Source organism: Cucumis melo, chromosome 3 (assembly GCF_025177605.1).
Source record: "Cucumis melo cultivar AY chromosome 3, USDA_Cmelo_AY_1.0, whole genome shotgun sequence".
NCBI lineage: Eukaryota > Viridiplantae > Streptophyta > Magnoliopsida > Cucurbitales > Cucurbitaceae > Cucumis > Cucumis melo.
Window position 1 is genome coordinate 13,857,337 of NC_066859.1, and position 15,950 is coordinate 13,873,286.

The 15,950-nt window shown below is 33.1% G+C and overlaps 1 pseudogene; it reads right to left on the reverse strand.

Annotated features, from left to right (window-relative positions):
- Positions 1-4,211: 4,211 nt before the first annotated feature.
- Positions 4,212-11,821, reverse strand: LOC127148671 (60S ribosomal protein L39-1-like; annotated as a pseudogene).
- Positions 11,822-15,950: the final 4,129 nt, after the last annotated feature.

Genomic DNA, 15,950 nt, shown 5'->3' on the forward strand with positions numbered 1-15,950 from the left:
CTTTCCCACGTTTCTATTTTGCTCTCAACTTCACTCTTCTTCAGTCTGAGTTACTAGTACGATTCACAGAAGAGTTATGTGATTTTTACGTACATCGTTTTCTCTTTGAATTTTTTTCTCTCTAATAATTCACTCATTCCAATTTGGTTTCCACCTTCACTATTATGCTTTTTAAACTTCTTCCTATTACAAATATTAAATCTTTTCCTTTTGAATTTGTGTTTGTATTTTGTAATTTATTAATTTATATTGAATTTGCTTTAATTTAATCCAAAACGAATATCATTATTTCACAAAAATAGAGAATTTGTTTGAGCAAAATATTTTAGAAAAAAATTAAAATTACATATTTAAAAAAAAATTACATATAAAAAATGAATTTATGACGCAACATAATGTTGGGAATAGGATGTACACGACACGTTGGGGATAGTTCTGTCGACGCATGTCCGACATCGGATAAGGAAACATTGGGAGATGTAATTTCCGACGCCATGACGTGCGTCGGTATAAGAAACGTCAGGATAGTTATTACCGACACGGTGAGATGCGTCGACAAAATATGTGTTGAGAGAGTTATTCCCGACGCCTTGTTGGTCACGCATCGAGAATCCTTCTCTCGATGCATTTCTTCCAATGTGTGTCCCGACGCAGTAAACGATGTTAGAACATCGTTTCCCGACATTTTTTTCGCTTATTCCGACATTGCTGTGTGTCGAGAGTCCCTCCGTCTCTTGTAGTGTTCCATTGACAATATCAACATTACAAAATGAAGTATTGAATATTTTTTTGAAATAAAATTGTTATTCAAACTAAACAAGCTAAGATAAAGTACACTGGCTCTCAAAATGCACTTGATTCATCAAGTATTCAAGGTTATATTATCAATGTAGTTGAGTTGTCATTGTTGGTTCTCTTTTACTTTGATAAGGTATCATTTCATCCACGCCTACATGAATATATAAAACATATATCAATATATAATTATGAAATATACTAATAATAGTCAATTAAGCAAATAAATATAGATAAATAAGCTTAGAAAATAACATACCGGTAATCAAATTTTCACCCCTCCCCTTCAAGAAAAATATTACACAAACTCAATCAAATCGTTCTTAAAAAAAAGGTACACACAAACTCTCCAAGCAAAATATCACAATAAAGATAAATGTTTCTTTAAAATAAAATTTGTGATTACAATGACAATAACCTACCATTAAGTGTTGCAAACAAACCAACATGACCAAAAGAGATCATATAAACCTAAAGCAGAGAACAAGTTGATTGATATCATACATTGCATCAAACCAAGGAAAATAAATAAACACTTGATGGGCACACATGATTTTTCATAAATGATACATAAGAAACCATCGATGAAGCAAATTACTCAAACTCCAACACGAAACTTCTTATAAAACTTATTAAGAAACTCATAACGGCCAAAATGAAGCAAACCAAAATATGATAAACTAACAGTTTATGATCCAACAACAATAAAAACTTAGGAACTATAAAAAATTAAGATTTACCAGAGAAAGGTTGGCTACAAGAAAGGCATAATTGTAGCTCTTTAGACAGAGTTAATCTTCAATATGGATGTAAATGATGTGTGCTAATCATTTCAAAATCGAGTAATCTCCTCAATCGAATTCTTTCAAGATTACTTTACTTGAATATTTGAAATTTATTTCCATAGTTAGGGCACTGCAAATGCAAGACAAGAAGTGATAGTATGTCATTTAGAAGTTACATAAGCTCAAGATTTGAGGTTGAAAATGCAAAAGATTTAAAAGCGGTCACACAAAAAATTGGTACAAGAACTGCAACAAGTTGAATAGCCATAGATGTTAACAGAGATACACACATTTTTCTCCCACTAGAAACCAGTTTTCAAAGCCTGAGCTAGATGAAGCAAATCAAAGATATTCCATCCATAAACACAACTAAACTTTAGAAAGGAGATATTCCATCCAAAAACAAAACTAAATTTCAGATGTTCATCAATAACCACTAAAACTAAAACTACTTAACACAAGCAAATCAAAACAGATTTAAATTCACTCCATTTTAACAATTTTTGACATTTGAAAAAGTGACTAATAAAGAAGACATCGAGCATACAATAAACCAAACTTACTTTTATATTGAAGCAACTTTTACAGGTGTCGCAAAACATAATAAATTGAATGCCCCAGTCAATTACCACTATTTCATACTCTCATACTAACATGTGAAAAATGAACAATTAGCATTAGCATTGTCGTCGGAACAGTTTCATCATTCTTAGTAAACATAATTAAAAACCGATCTACATTAAGACTAAAATGGGTTTCAAATTTATATTTTGCGATTAGTAAAATAACAGAATTTTTTTTTCCAAGCATTTTGTATTATATATTGCTTCAAACGAAACTAATTTGAATCCAAAAAGTAGTTCTTAATTTTATCACTAAATTAGATTATGCATTTACAACAGTAAACAGGCAGTGAAAGAAACTGTTTTCTAGCTATTTGATATTACAGAAAAACCCCTAACAACGGATTCATCTTACTCTTTTTCTGTTAATTCTTTCTCTCCAATCTCTCCCACCTCTTTTTCATCCTGAACAAAATAACCCACATAAACATTTCCAAAATTGAACAAAAATATCTAACATTTTAGAGCTTAAATCTTACATCTTCATTCTCAGCATTTTGACTTTCCAATGCATTTTCATACTCTGCTTTTAGCTTAACAGCTTTATTCTAGCAAGGCTTATTCTCCTGTTCATCATTTAAATATTTAGATATGTTGGAGGTCATCATTTAAAGATACCCAAATTCCACATCTTGTTGGCTGGACAACAATCAATATCTTTCAAACAACTCAAATTTATCAACTAAATATGATGAATAATATAGCAAAGAAATCAAATCTTCATTTAAAACGATGAAAAAAAAAAAAATCATGACAGAATGTGCATGATACCAAGGCTTCTTTGGTGGGAAGAGTATTATGTCAAGAATTAAAGAGAGATGACAACTTTAAACAAGCAAGCAAGTTGCATTCAACGAACTAGAAAAATAATAGCCAAATAAAAGTTAAACAACTAAACTACTAGCAATTAACATTTAATAGCTACCATAGCAACTAAGTAATAACTTACGAAACAATGTGTAATGAAGACAAACGATGAAATAAAGGTAAAATGAAAATATTTCATTATAGAAAATCCACTGTATTACATACACCATTCTTGTACTTACTAATCATCTAAGTTTACCAAAGAATTAAAATTTTACATTGATTCAATACGAAATGTTTAATCAACAGTGTAGTTACAAAGAACAAACTAATTAGTAAGACAAAAAATAAAATTGTCTTCAATTAAAAGTGCGAAGGCGAAATTGTTTGAAAATCTTATTTGGCATTTTAACCTCTACAAGAAGATGGAACCACACTCCCCATTTCTATAATCAGACATGTCAAGGAGAGGCTCTGTTAGGAGTTGAAAGCTCATATATGTATTTGTGAGCCACTGTAGCTTCCATAACCATTACCATCAGCAAAATCATTGTAACCCCCTACAACCACTTGAATATGAATGTCCATGTCCATGTCTTTTACCTTATCTACCATTGTAGCTTAGACTATTTGAACCATCAACTGATAGAGGAAGATACGACAAAACAGGCAGAATGGTTGAGAGAGTGCCTTCTCTATAAAAAAGGTTGGCTATAAGCTTGGTCACTATATGTACAAGAGCCTCCTTGGCAACACTAAGATCCCCAAATATCTAACCAAAAAAATCACCAAATTAACCCCACACAACATAAGTAATATGAAATTCAAGAAAGTTCATCATGACATGAAAATGAAAATAAATTAATTATCAATGACCTGCACCATTTCATCATCTTCCAAGGCAACCTTGGGGAGATTTTTCTTTGACACTATTCAAATATTAGCCTTGGTGAGCCTTCTCAGCTCGGTAATGATAGCTCACCCTTGACCAATTAAGCAACCAATTCATGAGATAGGCACAAGCAGACGGGTTGTGAATGAAAAGTAAATTGGTGCGATTCAATCTTGAGTGTAGGGATGATTAAACAAAAGTAAATTGGTGCGACGCCTCAGAACCCTAGCTTGGTGCGATAGAACCTAAGAACCCTAGCTTGAAACTTAACAAAATCAATAAACATTGACGTTAGGAATCAAAAGAACCTCAGAACCCTAGCTTGGTGCGACGTCAGTGCCTGCATTTTACGTCGTATCTGATCGTGTTGTCATTTCTCAGGCGGATAAAGTGCGTGATCGGCCTATTCTGCCTCATCTTCTTCCCAAGCTTCTTTTTGATTCTAAAACTCTTCTGTCTTCTTGATTCTAAAAGTCTTGTGAGACGACATTTTGGGTTTTGACAATGCAAAAAGGGTATTTTCCAAAGAAGAGAGAGGAGAGAAATGGGAAGACGAAGTGTTGAGACAAAAATAGGTTTAAAGAAATTTGAATGCGCCCTTTTAAGATAAAAATTTTACCTCTCTGCTTTTTTTTTTTTTTTTTTTTCATTTCCCTCTCTTTTTGTTTCTATTTTTTTTATAGCCCATTGAATAAAAGGCTATAATGAATGACTATAAAAAGAGTTATTTGTTGTAGTGCTTGTATGAAATGCTCGAATGCGAGTAAACCATTAGCTTTATTGCTATCATGAGGTACCTATTATGTTTACATAAGAGTCAAGGCAACCATGTGTTGAGAAGTCTGCATTCGAGCTAACTGCCCAAGGAACTTGAATTGAACATGTAAATCTCTAGGGATGTTGAAGATGATATGAGTCATCACATTAGTCTATTCATGGGGATGGTTCAATATTCTGACGAAAGGAATAAGTAGAGGCTAATGTAATGTTTAATGTTTTTAACGCATGATGAGAAGTTGTGAACTTGATTTTGCAAAATGAATTTATGCATGTACTTGCTTTTCCTAAAGGTTTTCCTAAAATGTCAATCATCAAGCATTAGGCTTACATTTTAAGTTTCGAATTTGTAACGATTTAGTTTCAAAGAAATTAGTGTGAAGATTTAATAAAATTTCGTATCGAACAATTGATAAACAAATTAGAGACACAATATTTTTATAAAACACAAAGTCTACATCATAAACTAATAAAAGTAACATCAAATTTTAATGAATTCTTTTACATTATGAACTAAATTGTTACAATATAGAAAATATAAAACCAAATTAAAAGTACAAGAATTAAATCATGGCAAATCAAAAACCGAGACTAAATTGTTACTTATATGAAAGTGACCATAACAATGTTGTTTTTACCCTTTTTCATCAAATCCATCTTATTATCACAAAATATTTAAATTACTAACGAAGTGCAAATTGAATTTAGTTTAACTGTAAAATGAGGTGATATAATATGATCTAAAAGGGGTTTTTAAAAAAGAAATATAACAAATCGATAAAATATTTACACTCTATAGAATAATTTCAAAAACGAAAAATGTAACGACCAAACTCCTTATACTAAGTCGAAGCCATTACTAATTTAAAAGATAAATAAAATTTGTAAAGTTTGGATAAAAATAAAACAAAACCTCAAAATTTTCATTGAAAAGCATAAACAAATGTGACTAGAAATAAGTATAAAAATAAAATCCTAACTCGGGCCCTATCTAATTTTAAGGAAATAACAATTAAAGAATAAACAAAAATGCAAACATTAAAGTCTGAACTTAGGATATAAGGCGGAAGCAAAGGATCCCTATGGCTCGCCACAGTCACTTCTGGTCGCTCGCCAGCTTGCCTTTGCCCTTACCTCTACCTTTGCCTGAAAAATAGAAATGGAAAGAGTGAGTATAAAATACTCAGTAAGGGACCCACTATAAGTCCCGCCAGGTTCCTGTTAACTTCCTATTAGAGTCCTGAAAATGGTACCCAAGAACTGACACGTTCCTGAACACGTGCAACATGTGATCCCATAGGAACAAAATCTGGTCTTCGGTGAACCCAAAGGAACACCTAGGACAAAATGGTCTGTAGAGTACCCGGAGGAAACACTAAGACAATCGGGCTGCGAGTGATTCCGTCGAATAACTCAAATCATGTCCATATCAATGCCAGACTGGCGGTCCCGTCAGACTACCGCAGTTCTAAATAGGTGGTGATCCCGAAGGACACCCATGCAGGTACGACTCTAATAGGATAAGCTAACATACACCCTAACCATAGCATACAGTAACATAGCATCATCATGTCATCATGCCCCATCATATCATCATGTCATATCATATCATCATGTCATATCATATTATCATTAATTGTCATGCTGTTATGCAATCTAATCATCAATATGCATAACAAAAAAATCCATGCGATCTCCTATTTTCATTCGTTGGTCTAGTAGTAGAATCTCTTACCTGGAGATTCGCTCAAATGAGTTCTAACAGCAAAATCACGCTTTCCAAGCAACGAAGTCCTAACAATTAGGAGAAACACCAAATTTAAATAACCTAACCACTAGACGATCAAGGACCCAAGAACTTAGTCGAATTAACTTATCCAAGGTCGAGGTTGCAACAAGGTAGCCCTTAACTGGAGAAATCTCACGCTCCAAAAATCAATTGATCCAAGATGTCCTTTGTAAGAGAAATAATTTAATTTAACCCCAAAATTAAATTATTCAAGACCTAAAAATTTTAATCTTAGTTGGGTACTCCAAAACCTGATCAAACTTACCAAAACAGGTGAAAAGGACCGAAAACAGGCTGGCGGCTCAAAAACAGGTGAAGCGACTAGGCGGCTTGGCTAGAAAGCAGAAGGCGGCTCGGACAGGTGGCTCGCGCGTGCAAGGTGGCTCGGACAGGTACGACATGCAACTCGACTACGGTGTAGGCACTGGCACGACTGTTCGGGTCGGGTGCGAGTGCGACTCGAGCTGCGACGGTCTCCGACGGACGACGACTGACGATGCGGCAGTGCGTTGGGCGACGGCGAAATGACTTGCGTTGAAGAAAAATTCGGCGAAGAAACGTGACAATGGCATGGCTTGGGTAAAGCAACCGGACGACGAACGAAAGGGACCGACGACAGCTAACGGCTAGGGCTACGACGGTCCGGTTGCTCGGCAGAAGACGAGCAGAGAAGACCGTCGGGACGTTCGGTGGCTGAAAGCGGACGGCGTTGCAGGCTGTGGTTTGCAGCGAGGTAGGTGACGGCGCGGTGGCTAGGGCTCAAAAGGAGAATTAAGGTTTCTTCTTCTTTTCTCTCTTTTTCTTTTCCTTTTTTTTGTGCACGGGTCCCTATGCCTATTTAAACACCAATAGAATACCAATAAAAATTTCTCTTTCTTTTTCCTTATTTTATTTCAAACAAGAAATCTTCTCTCTCCTCAAACAATCTCACTAATCTCCCTTTTATCCTTTTTTCAACTTTTCCCAATAGATCACATAATCTCCCTTCTCAACCAACCAATCATCTGTATCTACAAACAATATCTTTACCAATTTTATTATCCTAATCAAATAATTATATTATCCTCAAAACTTAATTAATTACATAGCCAAATATAATTAATCAAGTTTCCTCAAATACATCCAGCTAACACAACTCCCAAGCACCACCACCATTTGATATTTTTCTTAATGTCTAATAAAAATCAAATATTCATAAATCTCTTAATTCAAAACATCCAAAATTTCAATAACTACACTTAAGATAATAAAATTAAATTCAAATTTTGGGGCGTTACAGAAAAAGCCCACATGCCCACAGTGGAAAATACCAAAAATACCCTAGTCAACATACGATTAATTGGCCACACATGTGAGTGAGTAATCTTCTTCTAAATGATCGTGTACTACAGTCGAAATGAATGGTGTACGATTGTTTAGATCATGATACATGATCGTGTAGTTCTTTTTAACGATAAGAACAAGACTTCAATTTTAAACGATCATGTTGATCATGCTAAACAATCATGTTGACTATGGTAAGTGATCGTTTAGATCATATTAGCATGATCATGTAGTTCTTTTTAAATAATGGATAAAGGGCTTCAAATTTAAACGGTTGTATTGACAATGGTAAATGATCATTTAGATCATGTCAAAATGATATTTAAACGATATTTGATATTCTTGAATATGAGGAGGTGAAGTAGCTTTAAAGAACCTTGTCGAAAGTGGTGATCAAGATGAAATATGAGATTTAAAGAGAAGAATAAAATGTTTAAAGATAGAAGAAAGAAAATCTAGAAGAGAAAAAATCGCAAAAAAGGAAGAAGAAGAATGAAAAGTGATGCAAGGACAAACCTAGAATTATGAAAATATTTTGTTTGATTGTATGTGCTTTTGTTTTTTTTTTTTACACAAGTGGTAAATATTTTTTAGTTTTGTTATATTTGTGTAAATTAACTATTTAAAAAATAAAATATAAGTTGTTGTAATAAAAAGTATAAAAATGTAAGCATATGTAGCAATTAATAAGTGACAATCTCATAAGAATAAGAAATCATTGTTTTTAAATTAGTATAGTATTGTTGTCGAAATATTTGTCATTGTGATGATTTCATTTTTGTTTAACAAAAAGTCAAGAGAGAGGAGATTATTGAAACACTTTTTTTAGATCTTTTAAAAATCAAAATATGAGAAACTAAAAATTAAAAATTTGAAAATAAACATTATGATTACACATTTATTATTGTTACATCAATGTCCAACGTACTGAAGCTAAGTGGACAATATCTGTGGGGGCTATGTATTATATGGCTACATCATCATAATAAGAATGACATACTATAGGAGACAAGAGGAATGACCCTACCAAAGTCACGAGTAGAGGGAAGAAAATCTTAGAATTTAAATTTTAAATTACACTTTTAGTCTCTTTTTTTATTTTTTAAAATTTTAATTCTCAATTTAAGATTTTTTTCCCCTAGAATTTAACGGGATGGAATGTAATCTTTAAAAGGATAAGTAGCGTCTTATTTTAAAAACTGAAGAGGGAAAAAAAAAAAAAATTCTTATATTTCATTATTGGAAAATTGCAGCGTATAACACAAGTTAGAAAGTAAATATAATCTATAACACAAGGGAACGATATTTACAAAAATTACAATTTTTTATTAGTCATATGGTAAAGTTTTTTAAAATACCATTTTTACCCTTTAGTTTCCTTCTTCTTATGCTATCAATGATGAGTTCTATCAATGACATCATATCTAATAGGTCAATATGTTTTTCATGAATTTATCGCTGATAACTTGAACTTTGAATTTCTAAATAATCAAAAAGTTGATAGCATAACCTAAAATCAATAATTTATTTCAACAAAAGTTGAAACATGGCCATTTCATTTACACTATCAATGATGGGAGCTATTACATGGATAGTATGTTATTAGTGATTCAAAGATATTACCAATAGCGTGCTAATCCAATGTCTTTTCTTTGTCCATTTATGCTAAAAACAAACAACCATAATATCACTATATAGTTGCATTACATTGATATCATTGATATATAGTAGCCTATTAAGGATATTACTTATAGATGCTATCAGTGATATCCTTCAGTTGCTATCAAGAATAGATATTTAGGTAGCAATAGAAGAATATCATTGTTAATAGCAATAAAAAAAATATCAATTGATAGCTTAATTAAGCCTTATCAATTCAAAAATGGTATATTTACCAAGGAGATTTCACTTATAAAAAATATCCTTCTAAATGATATCGCTTATAGTTGCTATTAGTAATATATTAGTGATCCTTCTAATGCAATTATTGATAGATAATGTTAGTGATATGAATTTATGTTGATAGTAATATAGAAAACTTACTTATAATAACTATTAGGAATATCAATTGATTACAACATTGTTAAGAGAAGATATTAATCATAGCAACTGATATCACATTTCTTAAATTGAAAGCTATCATTGATAGCAGTTATATACGGTAGTAACTGCTAACTATAGCAACTGATACCATATTTCTAAGAGGTGAAAGTTACTCTACCCTTCAGTGACTATCAGTAATAAAAGCTATCACCAATAGCTGTTATCAATTATATCAACTAATAACATATTCCTAAAATTAAAATGTATTATTGATAGCAATGTATAACAACTATCAATTGCTAGCAACGATAACTTTCAATTTAAGAAAAACAGGAAAAAATATTTGTAATGATGACAAGTTATCACCGATTATAGCTATCAATGATAACAACCAATAATAACTATCAGTGATGTTCACTAATTGTAGCTATTAGTGATAGCTGTCAACGTGAAAAAAATCAAGAAGTGTGGGAAGTAATCATTTCTCAAATTGAAAGCTATCGGTGATACCATACATCACTGATAGGAATTAGCAGTAATAGGTGCTACCAGCGAAAGTTTTAAATTGAGAAATTCAACAAAAAAAAAAAAAAACCCAAAATGGTGGTTGGACGTGGGTATCTTTGTTCAATGTAACTTCATATGCATTTTCTAGAACAATCTCAATGACGATTTTGTCCAAGATTGGGCCGAAACACATCACATAATTCATATTAAACCCTTATCTCATGGCATCCCATTGCAATGTTTTCTGAGTTCCATTGTTAATTTATGTTATTTTCGATCTAGTTTATCCCAAAACTGTTCTGAGTTTTAGGACAGATTACTGATTTTGTTTTGTTATGTGTGTTTTCTGTTTCAAAGATGCATCTTGTCACCAAAATCCACAATGCAGACTTCTTCCTTACAAACTTGACATGTTGATCACACTTAGCAAAAACAGTCTTGAACATTAAAAATTCCTAACACCTAGGCAGATATATATGTTCAGGAAAACCATGTTTGGACATTTCTTGGATGTTAAGTTGGTTTTCAATGGACCTTTGTACCGTTACATCTTGCTCAAAGAGGTTGAGTATGAACGGGAGGATGTTATTAGTTTTAAATTACTAGGTGAGAAGGTCTCCTATGAAACAATCTGTCACCCATCAATCCAATACACTTTGTGAGATGGAATGAAGACGCGATTACCTAGACGTTCTACACGAGATTCATCACAAAGTAATGCGTAGAACACCTAGTAAGCAAAGTTAAAAGACAACATGAGAAAATATAACGCGGACTGTGGAGAAGGATGAAATTTCATTGATACGTCAAAGACGAATACATTTAATACTTCCTACAACACTCATTACAAACTACGAGACATGACTCATGACAACTCTCGTACTTCTCGCACTAGCTACTACGTGCTATGCGAGTTGATAGTGACCACTACCAAAATGAAGCGATTAAGGAGGCACATAGGCGATCAAGGATACAAGTTCAATGCTGGATGTCCTTCGCTACCTGGGGGGGAGGGGATAAAACAGAACGTTTAAAAGGTTAGACAAAAACATCTGAGTGGAATCTTTTATGAATTAACTTAAGTAAATCAAGTTTACCTTAACTCGTCAATTTCAATTCGTTAAATTATACGATATGAATAATATACAGAATCATCAATAAAACATTGAGTTTAAATCAACCAAATCTCTTGTGTTAGGCGATTCACATTATCATCAATATCATCAATCATTTTCATAAATAATATTGAAATTATCCCTTTATAAAATCTTTCAACATAGCTCATGGACACCCTTTCTTTTTAATATATCCCTCGTAATTCATATTGCATTGCATGCAGTTCGCGTATGTCAATCATCTAATAGAATCATTTTGCAAGTTTAATTACATATTTGACCCTTTCCTTAACTCAAGAGTTTACCATACTCTTTTGCCAAGTTGCAGCTATGAGTAGTAATCTCAATACATTAGCAAGTGCCATCAATTTCTCTACGCATAACGTGTCTTCCAATGCCAGATCATACAACAAGTAAATGAAATCCCATAGCAGAATGCACAACAAGTATGGGGAATCTATTCAAGATCAGACAACAAGAATATGACATTCTATTCTAGAACATATACCAAGAATAGAGCATCTTATCCCATAACACACAACATGGATAAGGCATCCCATACCAGATCACACAGCAAGTATGGGGCATTCTCATCGAATAGGGTATAAAATATCATCTCATTTCAAGCTTTATCAAATCTCAAGCATTCTTCAGAATTCATCATTTCAGTTCATAATAAGTCCAATTCATTTGTAAGTCATACACATTTTAAGAGTTAGAAAACATAAAAGAAATCCTTTAGTTCGTTGTCTTAATAGAAATACACTTAAGGGTTCAAGCACATTTTAGAAATCCTTTTCATTTTGGAAACATTTTATAAGAACCACTCACAATCATAGTCAACTAGTTCCTTAGCTTAACTCCCTTGGGCAAGAGCTCCCTTGCACTTCTTGAAATTCTTGTTGAAACTAAGCTCGTTTTGCGTCTTGGAAAGTCTCGAATATTTTCATGATTCTTTCTTAAATATGCTCAGGATAAAAACAACTTCAAACTGACCAAAATTCTTCTTTTTATAGGTCTCTTCAATGGATTTTTTCATGTTGGAATGATTGCCTCTACCGATGGAGAGAAGTGGTCCAATCTAAAAACGCAACGTGTCTCTGCCCAACCCTTATCCTGAATCAGGATTGGGCGGGAAGATCAAATCAATCATCGATTATATGATACAAGGGTCACGTCACTACTTCTCGATGAGGTAGCTTAAACTACCCAACTACTTGCCATGTAATCCCTTTGCATAACCCCTTAGTGAATCATAATTTATTCTTATGATTGTTTTCGTTTGGTATTCTCATCGTAGGACCTTCCTCGTATGAGTAATACACGATAAGGACCTTATAACTACTACCTCTTTATTGGAATTTTGTCCTTGAAATTCAGTAAGTTGATGCAAATAGTTATGGGTACTTGACTTTCATCAACCCCTCATTTTCCTAAATGGATTCCTCAATGCCATGATTGTTCCATAGGATTTTGATTGGGAATCACCTTCGTTCTCAACACTTACTCTTTTCTATCTAGTACTCGTAAAGGCCTTTCTTCATAATTTAGGTTTTCTTGTACCTCCAGGGGTTGATCTTGGATGAGACATGAAAAGTCTAGCATATACTTCCTTAACATGGAGAAGTGGAAAACATTACGGATTTCGAAAAATTCTGCAAGCAATCTTAACTTATAGGCTACTGGTCTCACGCGTCCTAGAATTTCATAAGGTCCTACATATCGGGGACTTAGTTTTCTCTTTCTCCCGAATCTAATTACACCTTCCCATAGTGACAATTTTAGGAAAACTTTGTCTTCTACCTCGAATTCCAGCGCCCTTCGACGATTGTTCACATAACTCTTATGCTTATAATGGGTAGTCTTCAAAATTTTCTTGATTATTTTTATGTTCTCTGTCATTGCCTAGACTAAATCAGGTCCATATAGTTTTCTCTCACCGACTTCCTCCTAGCAAGCTGGTGTTTTGCAACGCTTTCCATACAACGCCTCAAAGGGAGCCATTCTAATGCTCGAATGATAAGTATTGTTGTAAGCAAATTCAAAAAGATAATCGTTCTTCTTAATGTCCTTTGAATTGTAGAACGAAAGCCCTCAACATATCTTCCAATGTTTGCATGGTTCTTTCAGATTGACCATCCGCTTGTGGAAGGAACATGGTACTGAAATGGAACTTAGTTCACAATGCATCTTGCAATTTTTGCAAGAACTTGGAAGTGAATCGCAAATCTTGGATTGACACTATAGACACTAGAGTTCTGTACTGACTTACAATTTTGTCAATATATAATTTAGCCAATTTGTCTAACGGAATGGTCTACTTAACTGGGATGAAGCGAGTCGTTTTAGTGAATCAATCCAGAATGACCTAAATCCCATCATAGCCACTTGGCATCCTTAGCAATCCAAACAAGAAGTTCATAGTTATGTGTTCTCATTTCCATTCAGAACTTGGCAAGGGGCACAATAACCCGCTGCTCTTTTGTCACTAAGGTTTGACTTGCTATTAGATCAAACATTTGGCTACAAGTTCGGTTATCTCTTGCCGCATGCCCTCACACGAATAATAGGCTTTCAAAGTTCTATACTGTTGGATTTTATGTCCTAAAAACTCGTAAATAGTAAATATAATCCATTGACCGTTATTAATAAAGTGTTTTATTATTTTAATTTCAATAAGTGTCATCCAATAAACTAACATCATAAGTTGTTTGATGAGTCTTGAACAGTATGTAAAATACATGGATCAATGTTCAAGATCAACTTAAAGAGTTTATAATATAGGGTTAAGGTTGGATATCTTATCTTGGTAACACTATGGATATAACTCACTTTGTATTTGATACAAACGCGTTGATTTGACGTGTTCATATAGGCGACATGCGAGTGAGGGTATCCTATGCAATGCGTTTACATAAGACCGGACCATGAAATAGTAACCACTAGATGTAACTCTGTTAACTAATTGAGTTTCTATTTTATTAGGATGATCTAGCTAACTTATTATTAATCCTAAGTGTATTATAAACTCCTGTTCGCGAGGGATTGTCCTTTAGTTTGTACGGGTGAGAGAGACCAGATTGTCAACTTAATACACATATCATTTTGGGGACAAGACCAAGTGGGGAGTTGGAAACATAATCACACAGGAAGGAATTCACTCATTCCTGACTTTAGGGTAAGTAGATAAGTGTTCTCTTAAATGGTGTCTCTTGGACTTGAACAAAGTCCCCTACCCTCTCTATGGTACTGAAGGGGTTTCTGTTTAGTGGTTGGACCATAAATAGGTTGTTCATTAAAAGAGGACAGGTATTTAAGGACTAAAAGTAACTTAGGGGTAAAATGGTGATTTGACCAAGCTGTTGTTACGAACACTTGTGAAGGACCAACTTGGAAGTATTGGTTTATATCCGTGGACACAAAACTATATCTACAGTGAGAAGAGTTCAATTGTGAGTCTTTAGTGGAGTGAACACACAGTTAACGAATATTGATTAATGTGGTTAATGAATTTAGCCAATTAATCTCGTATCGTTGTAGCTTATGATCTGTAGGTCTAGGTCCTCTTCCTAGCTCGTAAAGGATAATGAGATTTAATTGTATTGGTTGTAATTTGAAATGTTCAAATTTACTTTGGGAATTAATATAATGTATGGTGATACATTATAATATAAAGTTTATATTTTTATTAGACTTTATTATATAAATTTAATTTTGAATATGATTCAAAATTAATTTATGAGAGAATAAAATATTTGTATGAGTTCAAATGTTAATTTAATGTGAATTAGATTCATATTAAATCTATAGGTTAAAATTTAATGTGTATATGATACATATTAAAACTATAGGTTATGAGAGAAATTTATATTTGAATATGATTTAAATTTGGATTAAATTAAATTTTATTTAATTAAATTTGATTTATTTAAATTAATTAAATTAAAACTATAGGTTATGTGAGAGATGTTCGTTTAATTATGATTTAAATGAAATATTAATTAAATATGATTTAATTAATTAATTTAATAAAATAAAATTAATAGGGAACGTGGGTGGTTTTCCCACATTCCCTTATTCTCTTCAACTTCCCTCTTCTTTAGTGTGAAGAAGGGGGAGTTATATGCAAATGACAGAACTGTTTAGGGAGGCATATTGGAATTCTCTCAAGGAAAGTTTATCGCTCTCTTAATTAGAATTCACCTTCTCCAATTTTGGTTCCTACAAACCAAATCTCAACCCAGAGAATGGAAAGATTTCCAAGTGGTGGTGTCCCAATTTGGAGTTTTGTAGATCCAGAGTTGTCAACGTGCGTAAGTTTTCTGTTCTCTGTATTTCTATGTATATTCTTTTTGCATACTTAGCTATAAATAAATTAGATTTGCCAATGTATTGGTATTTTTAGGTTCCAATTAAGTTTGAGTTGTGGTCTCTGTTATTTATTCCACTATGCAAGGGCTTTCATCCCTTCATATACATCTTAGTATTTCTAGG